The 9,354-nt window shown below is 39.5% G+C and overlaps 26 non-coding genes across 26 annotated transcripts; all 26 read left to right on the top strand.

The window, feature by feature from the left end:
• The first annotated feature begins 449 nt into the window (after positions 1 to 449).
• Trnag-gcc (transfer RNA glycine (anticodon GCC)) lies at positions 450 to 520 on the top strand. The gene has a single exon. It is a non-coding gene; the product is annotated as a tRNA-Gly (tRNA).
• Positions 521 to 669: 149 nt separating this feature from the next.
• Trnag-gcc (transfer RNA glycine (anticodon GCC)) lies at positions 670 to 740 on the top strand. Its single transcript has one exon. It is a non-coding gene; the product is annotated as a tRNA-Gly (tRNA).
• A 149-nt stretch (positions 741 to 889) lies between these two features.
• Trnag-gcc (transfer RNA glycine (anticodon GCC)) lies at positions 890 to 960 on the top strand. Its single transcript has one exon. It is a non-coding gene; the product is annotated as a tRNA-Gly (tRNA).
• A 591-nt stretch (positions 961 to 1,551) lies between these two features.
• Trnag-gcc (transfer RNA glycine (anticodon GCC)) lies at positions 1,552 to 1,622 on the top strand. The gene has a single exon. It is a non-coding gene; the product is annotated as a tRNA-Gly (tRNA).
• A 369-nt stretch (positions 1,623 to 1,991) lies between these two features.
• Trnac-gca (transfer RNA cysteine (anticodon GCA)) lies at positions 1,992 to 2,063 on the top strand. The gene has a single exon. It is a non-coding gene; the product is annotated as a tRNA-Cys (tRNA).
• A 149-nt stretch (positions 2,064 to 2,212) lies between these two features.
• Trnag-gcc (transfer RNA glycine (anticodon GCC)) lies at positions 2,213 to 2,283 on the top strand. Its single transcript has one exon. It is a non-coding gene; the product is annotated as a tRNA-Gly (tRNA).
• Positions 2,284 to 2,653: 370 nt separating this feature from the next.
• Positions 2,654 to 2,724, top strand: Trnas-gcu (transfer RNA serine (anticodon GCU)). The gene has a single exon. It is a non-coding gene; the product is annotated as a tRNA-Ser (tRNA).
• Positions 2,725 to 2,873: 149 nt separating this feature from the next.
• On the top strand, positions 2,874 to 2,944 carry Trnag-gcc (transfer RNA glycine (anticodon GCC)). Its single transcript has one exon. It is a non-coding gene; the product is annotated as a tRNA-Gly (tRNA).
• An 811-nt stretch (positions 2,945 to 3,755) lies between these two features.
• On the top strand, positions 3,756 to 3,826 carry Trnag-gcc (transfer RNA glycine (anticodon GCC)). Its single transcript has one exon. It is a non-coding gene; the product is annotated as a tRNA-Gly (tRNA).
• A 150-nt stretch (positions 3,827 to 3,976) lies between these two features.
• On the top strand, positions 3,977 to 4,047 carry Trnas-gcu (transfer RNA serine (anticodon GCU)). The gene has a single exon. It is a non-coding gene; the product is annotated as a tRNA-Ser (tRNA).
• A 149-nt stretch (positions 4,048 to 4,196) lies between these two features.
• Positions 4,197 to 4,267, top strand: Trnag-gcc (transfer RNA glycine (anticodon GCC)). The gene has a single exon. It is a non-coding gene; the product is annotated as a tRNA-Gly (tRNA).
• Positions 4,268 to 4,416: 149 nt separating this feature from the next.
• Trnag-gcc (transfer RNA glycine (anticodon GCC)) lies at positions 4,417 to 4,487 on the top strand. Its single transcript has one exon. It is a non-coding gene; the product is annotated as a tRNA-Gly (tRNA).
• A 149-nt stretch (positions 4,488 to 4,636) lies between these two features.
• Trnag-acc (transfer RNA glycine (anticodon ACC)) lies at positions 4,637 to 4,708 on the top strand. Its single transcript has one exon. It is a non-coding gene; the product is annotated as a tRNA-Gly (tRNA).
• Positions 4,709 to 5,078: 370 nt separating this feature from the next.
• On the top strand, positions 5,079 to 5,149 carry Trnag-gcc (transfer RNA glycine (anticodon GCC)). The gene has a single exon. It is a non-coding gene; the product is annotated as a tRNA-Gly (tRNA).
• A 149-nt stretch (positions 5,150 to 5,298) lies between these two features.
• On the top strand, positions 5,299 to 5,370 carry Trnag-acc (transfer RNA glycine (anticodon ACC)). The gene has a single exon. It is a non-coding gene; the product is annotated as a tRNA-Gly (tRNA).
• Positions 5,371 to 5,740: 370 nt separating this feature from the next.
• On the top strand, positions 5,741 to 5,811 carry Trnas-gcu (transfer RNA serine (anticodon GCU)). The gene has a single exon. It is a non-coding gene; the product is annotated as a tRNA-Ser (tRNA).
• Positions 5,812 to 6,180: 369 nt separating this feature from the next.
• Positions 6,181 to 6,251, top strand: Trnag-gcc (transfer RNA glycine (anticodon GCC)). The gene has a single exon. It is a non-coding gene; the product is annotated as a tRNA-Gly (tRNA).
• A 591-nt stretch (positions 6,252 to 6,842) lies between these two features.
• Positions 6,843 to 6,913, top strand: Trnay-gua (transfer RNA tyrosine (anticodon GUA)). Its single transcript has one exon. It is a non-coding gene; the product is annotated as a tRNA-Tyr (tRNA).
• A 149-nt stretch (positions 6,914 to 7,062) lies between these two features.
• On the top strand, positions 7,063 to 7,133 carry Trnag-ucc (transfer RNA glycine (anticodon UCC)). Its single transcript has one exon. It is a non-coding gene; the product is annotated as a tRNA-Gly (tRNA).
• Positions 7,134 to 7,282: 149 nt separating this feature from the next.
• Positions 7,283 to 7,353, top strand: Trnag-gcc (transfer RNA glycine (anticodon GCC)). The gene has a single exon. It is a non-coding gene; the product is annotated as a tRNA-Gly (tRNA).
• A 369-nt stretch (positions 7,354 to 7,722) lies between these two features.
• Positions 7,723 to 7,793, top strand: Trnas-gcu (transfer RNA serine (anticodon GCU)). The gene has a single exon. It is a non-coding gene; the product is annotated as a tRNA-Ser (tRNA).
• Positions 7,794 to 8,162: 369 nt separating this feature from the next.
• On the top strand, positions 8,163 to 8,233 carry Trnag-ucc (transfer RNA glycine (anticodon UCC)). Its single transcript has one exon. It is a non-coding gene; the product is annotated as a tRNA-Gly (tRNA).
• A 149-nt stretch (positions 8,234 to 8,382) lies between these two features.
• Trnag-gcc (transfer RNA glycine (anticodon GCC)) lies at positions 8,383 to 8,453 on the top strand. Its single transcript has one exon. It is a non-coding gene; the product is annotated as a tRNA-Gly (tRNA).
• A 149-nt stretch (positions 8,454 to 8,602) lies between these two features.
• On the top strand, positions 8,603 to 8,673 carry Trnac-aca (transfer RNA cysteine (anticodon ACA)). Its single transcript has one exon. It is a non-coding gene; the product is annotated as a tRNA-Cys (tRNA).
• Positions 8,674 to 9,044: 371 nt separating this feature from the next.
• On the top strand, positions 9,045 to 9,115 carry Trnag-gcc (transfer RNA glycine (anticodon GCC)). Its single transcript has one exon. It is a non-coding gene; the product is annotated as a tRNA-Gly (tRNA).
• Positions 9,116 to 9,264: 149 nt separating this feature from the next.
• Positions 9,265 to 9,335, top strand: Trnag-gcc (transfer RNA glycine (anticodon GCC)). Its single transcript has one exon. It is a non-coding gene; the product is annotated as a tRNA-Gly (tRNA).
• Positions 9,336 to 9,354: the final 19 nt, after the last annotated feature.

Genomic DNA, 9,354 nt, shown 5'->3' with positions numbered 1-9,354 from the left:
CGATGTATCGCATCGGTGGTTCAGTGGTAGAATGCTCGCCTGCCACGTAGGTGGCCCGGGTTCCACTCCCGGTCGATGCAATGGAGTTTTGTCAAACTCATTAATGAAGAATACATAAAAAATAAGTAAATAATGAGAGTGTAATTTCGATTCCTTTTGTTGGAATGACATTCAAAGCATTAATGACAATATTGCAAAGGAAAGAATTATGTTCTGTGAACGATATATCGCATCGGTGGTTCAGTGGTAGAATGCTCGCCTACCACGCTGGCGGCCCGGGTTCAATTCCCGATCCCATGCAATGAAATTTTGTCAAACTCATTAATGAAGAATACATCAAAAATAAGTACATAATGAGAGTGTAATTTCGATTCATTTTGTTGGAAATACATTCAAAGCATTATGACAAAATGTCAAAGGAAAGAATTATGTTCTGTGAACGATATATCGCATCGGTGGTTCAGTGGTAGAATGCTCGCCTGCCACGCGGGCGGCCTGGGTTCGATTCCCGGTCGATGCAATGAAATTTTGTCAAACTCATTAATGAAGAATACATAAAAAATAAGTAAATAATGAGAGTGTAATTCGGATTCCGTTTGTTGGAATGACATTCAAAGCATTCATGACAAAATGGCAAAGGAAAGAATTATGTTCTGTGAATGATATATCGCATCGGTGGTTCAGTGGTAGAATGCTCGCCTGCCACGCGGGCGGCCCGGGTTCGATTCCCGGTCGATGCAATGAAATTTTGTCAAACTCATTAATCAAGAATGCATCAAAAATAAGTAAATAATGAGAGTGTAATTTCGATTCCTTTTGACGGAATGACATTCAAAGCATTAATGACAAAATGGCAAAGGAAAGAATTATGTTCTGTGAACGATATATCGCATCGGTGGTTCAGTGGTAGAATTCTCGCCTGCCACGCGGGCGGCCCGGGTTCGATTCCCGGTCGATGCAATGAAATTTTGTCAAACTCATTAATGAAGAATACATCAAAAACGACGTAAATAATGAGAGTGTAATTTCGATTCCTTTTGTTGGAATGACATTCAAAGCATTAATGACAAAATGGCAAAGGAAAGAATTATGTTCAGTTAACGATGTATCGCATCGGTGGTTCAGTGGTAGAATGCTCCCCTGCCACGCGGGTGGCTCGGGTTCCACTCCCGGTCGATGCAATGAAATTTTGTCAAACTCATTAATGAAGAATACATCAAAAATAAGTAAATAATGAGAGTGTAATTTCGATTCCTTTTGTTGGAATGACATTCAAAGCATTAATGACAATATTGCAAAGGAAAGAATTATGTTCTGTGAACGATATATCGCATCGGTGGTTCAGTGGTAGAATGCTCGCCTGCCACGCGGGCGGCCCGGGTTCAATTCCCGATCCCATGCAATGAAATTTTGTCAAACTCATTAATCAAGAATACATCAAAAATAAGTAAATAATGAAAGTGTAATTTCGATTCCTTTTGACGGAATGACATTCAAAGCATTAATGACAAAATGGCAAAGGAAAGAATTATGTTCTGTGAACGATATATCGCATCGGTGGTTCAGTGGTAGAATGCTCGCCTGCCACGCGGGCGGCCCGGGTTCGATTCCCGGTCGATGCAATGAAATTTTGTCAAACTCATTAATGAAGAATACATCAAAAATAAGTAAATAATGAGAGTGTAATTTCGATTCCTTTTGTTGGAATGACATTCAAAGAATTAATGACAAAATGGCAAAGGAAAGAATTATGTTCAGTTAACGATGTATCGCATCGGTGGTTCAGTGGTAGAATGCTCGCCTGCCACGCGGGTGGCTCGGGTTCCACTCCCGGTCGATGCAATGAAATTTTGTCAAACTCATTAATGAAGAATACATCAAAAATAAGTAAATAATGAGAGTGTAATTTCGATTCCTTTTGTTGGAATGACATTCAAAGCATTAATGACAATATTGCAAAGGAAAGAATTATGTTCTGTGAACGATATATCGCATCGGTGGTTCAGTGGTAGAATGCTCGCCTGCAACGCGGGCGGCCCGGGTTCAATTCCCGATCCCATGCAATGAAATTTTGTCAAACTCATTAATCAAGAATACATCAAAAATAAGTAAATAATGAAAGTGTAATTTCGATTCCTTTTGACGGAATGACATTCAAAGCATTAATGACAAAATGGCAAAGGAAAGAATTATGTTCTGTGGACGATATATCGCATCGTTGGTTCAGTGGTAGAATGCTCGCCTGCCACGCGGGCGGCCCGGGTTCGATTCCCGGTCGATGCAATGAAATTTTGTCAAACTCATTAATGAAGAATACATCAAAAATAAGTAAATAATGAGAGTGTAATTTCGATTCCTTTTGTTGGAATGACATTCAAAGCATTAATGACAATATTGCAAAGGAAAGAATTATGTTCTGTGAACGATATATCGCATCGGTTGTTTAGTGGTAGAATGCTCGCCTGCGACGCGGGCGGCCCGGGTTCAATTCCCGATCCCATGCAATGAAATTTTGTCAAACTCATTAATCAAGAATACATCAAAAATAAGTAAATAATGAGAGTGTAATTTCGATTCCTTTTGTTGGAATGACATTCAAAGCATTAATGACAAATTGGCAAAGGAAAGAATTATGTTCTGTGAACGATATATCGCATCGGTGGTTCAGTGGTAGAATGCTCGCCTGCTACGCGGGCGGCCCGGGTTCGATTCCCGGTCGATGCAATGAAATTTTGTCAAACTCATTAATGAAGAATACATCAAAAATAAGTAAATAATGAGAGTGTAATTCCGATTCCTTTTGTTGGAATGACATTCAAAGCATTCATGAAAAAATAGCAAAGGAAAGAAGTATGTTCTGTGAACGATATATCGCATCGGTGGTTCAGTGGTAGAATGCTCGCCTGCCACGCGGGCGGCCCGGGTTCGATTCCCGGTCGATGCAATGAAATTTTGTCAAACTCATTAATGAAGAATACATCAAAAATAAGTAAATAATGAGAGTGTAATTTCGATTCCTTTTGTTGGAATGACATTCAAAGCATTAATGACAAAATGGCAAAGGAAAGAATTATGTTCTGTTAACGATGTATCGCATCGGTGGTTCAGTGGTAGAATGCTCGCCTGCCACGCAGGTTGCCCGGGTTCCACTCCCGGTCGATGCAATGGAGTTTTGTCAAACTCATTAATGAAGAATACATAAAAAAAAAGTAAATAATGAGAGTGTAATTTCGATTCCTTTTGTTGGAATGACATTCAAAGCATTAATGACAATATTGCAAAGGAAAGAATTATGTTCTGTGAACGATATATCGCATCGGTGGTTCAGTGGTAGAATGCTCGCCTACCACGCTGGCGGCCCGGGTTCTATTCCCGATCCCATGCAATGAAATTTTGTCAAACTCATTAATGAAGAATACATAAAAAACGAAGTAAATAATGAGAGTGTAATTTCGATTCCTTTTGTTGGAATGACATTCAAAGCATTAATGACAAAATGGCAAAGGAAATCATTATGTTCTGTGAACGATATATCGCATCGGTGGTTCAGTGGTAGAATGCTCGCCTGCCACGCGGGGGGCCCGGGTTCGATTCCGGGTCGATGCAATGAAATTTTGTCAAACTCATTAATCAAGAATACATAAAAAATAATTAAATAATGAGAGTGTAATTTCGATTCCTTTTGTTGGAATGACATTCACAGCATTAATGACAAAATGGCAAAGGAAAGATTTATGTTCAGTGAACGATATATCGCATCGGTGGTTCAGTGGTAGAATGCTCGCCTGCCACGCGGGCGGCCCGGGTTCGATTCCCGGTCGATGCAATGACATTTTGTCAAACTCATTAATGAAGAATACATAAAAAACGACGTAAATAATGAGAGTGTAATTTCGATTCCTTTTGTTGGAATGACATTCAAAGCATTAATGACAAAATGGCAAAGGAAAGAATTATGTTCTGTGAACGATATATCGCATCGGTGGTTCAGTGGTAGAATGCTCGCCTGCTACGTTGGCGGCCCGGGTTCGATTCCCGGTCGATGCAATGAAATTTTGTCAAACTCATTAATGAAGAATACATCAAAAATAAGTAAATAATGAGAGTGTAATTTCGATTCCTTTTGTTGGAATGACATTCAAAGCATTAATGACAAAATGGCAAAGGAAAGAATTATGTTCTGTGAACGATATATCGCATCGGTGGTTCAGTGGTAGAATGCTCGCCTGCCACGCGGGCGGCCCGGGTTCGATTCCCGGTCGATGCAATGAAATTTTGTCAAACTCATTAATGAAGAATACATCAAAAATAAGTAAATAATGAGAGTGTAATTCCGATTCCTTTTGTTGGAATGACATTCAAAGCATTCATGAAAAAATAGCAAAGGAAAGAAGTATGTTCTGTGGACGATATATCGCATCGGTGGTTCGGTGGTAGAATGCTCGCCTGCCACGCGGGCGGCCCGGGTTCGATTCCCGGTCGATGCAATGAAATTTTGTCAAACTCATTAATGAAGAATACATCAAAAATAAGTAAATAATGAGAGTGTAATTTCGATTCCTTTTGTTGGAATGACATTCAAAGCATTAATGACAAAATTGCAAAGGAAAGAATTATGTTCTGTTAACGATGTATCGCATCGGTGGTTCAGTGGTAGAATGCTCGCCTACCACGCGGGCGGCCCGGGTTCAATTCCCGATCCCATGCAATGAAATTTTGTCAAACTCATTAATGAAGAATACATAAAAAACGAAGTAAATAATGAGAGTGTAATTTCGATTCCTTTTGTTGGAATGACATTCAAAGCATTAATGATACAATGGCAAAGAAAATCATTATGTTCTGTGAACGATATATCGCATCGGTCGTTCAGTGGTAGAATGCTCGCCTGCCACGCGGGGGGCCCGGGTTCGATTCCGGGTCGATGCAATGAAATTTTGTCAAACTCATTAATCAAGAATACATAAAAAATAATTAAATAATGAGAGTGTAATTTCGATTCCTTTTGTTGGAATGACATTCAAAGCATTAATGACAAAATGGCAAAGAAAATCATTATGTTCTGTGAACGATATATCGCATCGGTGGTTCAGTGGTAGAATGCTCGCCTGCCACGCGGGTGGCCCGGGTTCCACTCCCGGTCGATGCAATGGAGTTTTGTCAAACTCATTAATGAAGATTACATAAAAAATAAGTAAATAATGAGAGTGTAATTTCGATTCCTTTTGTTGGAATGACATTCAAAGCATTAATAACAATATTGCAAAGGAAAGAATTATGTTCTGTGAACGATATATCGCATCGGTGGTTCAGTGGTAGAATGCTCGCCTACCACGCGGGCGGCCCGGGTTCAATTCCCGATCCCATGCAATGAAATTTTGTCAAACTCATTAATGAAGAATACATAAAAAACGAAGTAAATAATGAGAGTGTAATTTCGATTCCTTTTGTTGGAATGACATTCAAAGCATTAATGACAAAATGGCAAAGAAAATCATTATGTTCTGTGAACGATATATCGCATCGGTGGTTCAGTGGTAGAATGCTCGCCTGCCACGCGGGGGGCCCGGGTTCGATTCCGGGTCGATGCAATGAAATTTTGTCAAACTCATTAATCAAGAATACATAAAAAATAATTAAATAATGAGAGTGTAATTTCGATTCCTTTTGTTGGAATGACATTCAAAGCATTAATGACAAAATAGCAAAGGAAAGAATTATGTTCAGTTAACGATATATCGCATCGGTGGTTCAGTGGTAGAATGCTCGCCTGCTACGCGGGCGGCCCGGGTTCGATTCCAGGTCGATGCAATGAAATTTTGTCAAACTCATTAATGAAGAATACATAAAAAATAAGTAAATAATGAGAGTGTAATTTCGATTCCTTTTGTTGGAATGACATTCAAAGCATTAATGACAAAATGGCAAAGGAAAGAATTATGTTCTGTGAACGATATATCGCATCGGTGGTTCAGTGGTAGAATGCTCGCCTGCCACGCGGTCGGCCCGGGTTCGATGCCGAGTCGATGCAATGAAATTTTGTCAACCTCATTAATGAAGAATACATAAAAAAATAAGTAAATAATGAGAGTGTAATTTCGATTCCTTTTGTTGGAATGACATTCAAAGCATTAATGACAAAATGGCAAAGGAAAGAATTATGTCTGTGAACGATATATCGCATCGGTGGTTCAGTGGTAGAATGCTCGCCTGCCACGCGGGCGGCCCGGGTTCGATTCCCGGTCGATGCAATGAGATTTTGTCAAACTCATTAATGAAGAATACATCAAACATAAGTAAATGATGAGAGTGTAATTTCGATTCCTTTTGTTGGAATGACATTCAAAGCATTAATGACAAAATGGCAAAGGAAAGAATTATGTTCTGTGAACGATATATCGAATCGGTGGTTCAGTGGTAGAATGCTCGCCTGCCACGCGGGCGGCCCGTGTTCGATTCCCGGTCGATGCAATGAAATTTTGTCAAACTCATTAATGAAGAATACATCAAAAATAAGTAAATAATGAGAGTGTAATTTCGATTCCTTTTATTGGAATGACATTCAAAGCATTAATGACAAAATGGCAAAGGAAAGAATTATGTTCTGTGAACGATATATCGCATCGGTGGTTCAGTGGTAGAATGCTCGCCTGCCACGCGGGCGGCCCGGGTTAAATGCCCGACCTCATGCAATGAAATTTTGTCAAACTCATTAATGAAGTATACATAAAAAACGAAGTAAATAATGAGAGTGTAATTTCGATTCCTTTTGTTGGAATGACATTCAAAGCATTAATGACAAAATGGCAAAGGAAAGAATTATGTTATGTGAACGATATATCGCATCGGTGGTTCAGTGGTAGAATTCCCGGCTGTAACACGGGGGGCCCGGGTTCGATTCCGGGTCGATGCAATGAAATTTTGTCAAACTCATTAATGAAGAATACATCAAAAATAAGTAAATAATGAGAGTGTAATTTCGATTCCTTCTGTTGGAATCACATTCAAAGCATTAATGACAAAATGGCAAAGGAAAGAATTATGTTCTGTGAACGATATATCGCATCGGTTGTTCAGTGGTAAAATGCTCGCCTTCCACGCGGGCGGCCCGGGTTCGATTCCCGGTCGATGCAATGAAATTTTGTCAAACTCATTAATGAAGAATACATCAAAAATAAGTAAATAATGAGAGTGTTATTTCGATTCCTTTTGTTGGAATGACATTCAAAGCATTAAGGACAAAATGGCAAAGGAAAGAATTATGTTCTGTGAACGATATATCGCATCGGTGGTTCAGTGGTAGAATGCTCGCCTGCCACGCGGGCGGCCCGGGTTCGATTCCCGGTCGATGCAATGAAATTTTGTCAAACTCATTAATGAAGAATACATAAAAAATAAGTAAATAATGAGAGTGTAATTTCGATTCCTTTTGTTGGAATGACATTCAAAGCATTAATGACAAAATGGCAAAGGAAATAATTATGTTCTGTGAACGATATATCGCATCGGTGGTTCAGTGGTAGAATGCTCGCCTGCCACGCGGGACGCCCGGGTTCGATTCCCGGTCAATGCCATTAAATTTTGTCAAACTCATTAATGAAGAATACATCAAAAATAAGTAAATAATGAGAGTGTAATTTCGATTCCTTTTGTTGGAATGACATTCAAAGCATTAATGACAAAATGGCAAAGGAAAGAATTATGTTCTGTGAACGATATATCGCATCGGTGGTTCAGTGGTAGCATGCTCGCCTGCTAGGCGGGCGGCCCGGGTTCGATTCCCGGTCGATGCAATGAAATTTTGTCAAACTCATTAATGAAGAATACATCAAAAATAAGTAAATAATGAGAGTGTAATTTCGATTCCTTTTGTTGGAATGACATTCAAAGCATTAATGACAAAATGGCAAAGGAAAGAATTATGTTCTGTGAACGATATATCGCATCGGTGGTTCAGTGGTGGAATTCTCGGCTGTAACACGGGGGGCCCGGGTTCGATTCCGGGTCGATGCAGTGAAATTTTGTCAAACTCATTAATGAAGAATACATCAAAAATAAGTAAATAATGAGAGTGTAATTTCGATTCCTTTTGTTGGAATGACATTCAAAGCATTAATGACAAAATGGCAAAGGAAAGAATTATGTTCTGTGAACGATATATCGCATCGGTTGTTCAGTGGTAAAATGCTCGCCTTCCACGCGGGCGGCCCGGGTTCGATTCCCGGTCGATGCAATGAAATGTTGTCAAACTCATTAATGAAGAATACATCAAAAATAAGTAAATAATGAGAGTGTAATTTCGATTCCTTTTGTTGGAATGACATTCAAAGCATTAATGACAAAATGGCAAAGGAAAAAATTATGTTCTGTGAACGATATATCGCATCGGTGGTTCAGTGGTAGAATGCTCGCCTGCCACGCGGGCGGCCCGGGTTCGATTCCCGGTCGATGCAATGAAATTTTGTCAAACTCATTAATGAAGTATACATCAAAAATAAGTAAATAATGAGAGTGTAATTTGTATTCATTTTGTTGGAATGACATTCAAAGCATTAATGACAAAATGGCAAAGTAAAGAATTATGTTCTGTTAACGATATATCGCATCGGAGGTTCAGTGGTAGAAGGCTCGCTTACAACGCGGGCGGCCCGGGTTCGATTCCCGGTCGATGCAATGAAATCTTTTCAAACTCATTAATGAAGAATACATAAAAAAACGAAGTAAACAATGAGAGTGTAATTTCGATTCCTTTTGTTGGAATGACATTCAAAGCATTAATGACAAAATGGCAGAGGAAAGAATTATGTTCTGTGAACGATATATCCCAACGGTGGTTCAGTGGTAGAATGCTCGCCTCCCACGCGGGCGGCCCGGGTTTGATTCCCGGTCGATTCAATGAAATTTTGTAAAACTCATTAATGAAGAATACATAAAAAATAAGTAAATAATGAGAGTGTAATTTCGATTCCTTTTGTTGGAATGACATTCAAAGCATTAATGACAAAATGGCAAAGGAAAAAATTATGTTCTGTGAATGATATATCGCATCGGTGGTTCAGTGGTAGAATGCACGCCTGCCACGCGGGCGGCCCGGGTTCGATTCCCGGTCGATGCAATGAAATTTTGTCAAACTCATTCATGAAGAATACATCAAAAATTAGTAAATAATGAGAGTGTAATTTCGATTCTTTTTGTTAGAATGACATTCAAAGCATTAATGACAAAATGGCAAAGGAAAGAATTATGTTCTGTGAACGATATATCGCATCGGTGGTTCAGTGGTAGAATGCTCGCCTGCCAGGCGGGCGGCCCGGGTTCGATTCCCGGTCGATGCAATAAAATGTTGTCAAACTC

This window comes from Euprymna scolopes, chromosome 7 (assembly GCF_053919585.1).
Source record: "Euprymna scolopes isolate OS-2025 chromosome 7, ASM5391958v1, whole genome shotgun sequence".
Classification (NCBI taxonomy): Eukaryota; Metazoa; Mollusca; class Cephalopoda; order Sepiida; family Sepiolidae; genus Euprymna; species Euprymna scolopes.
This window is presented reverse-complemented; position numbering and strand designations above follow the sequence as displayed.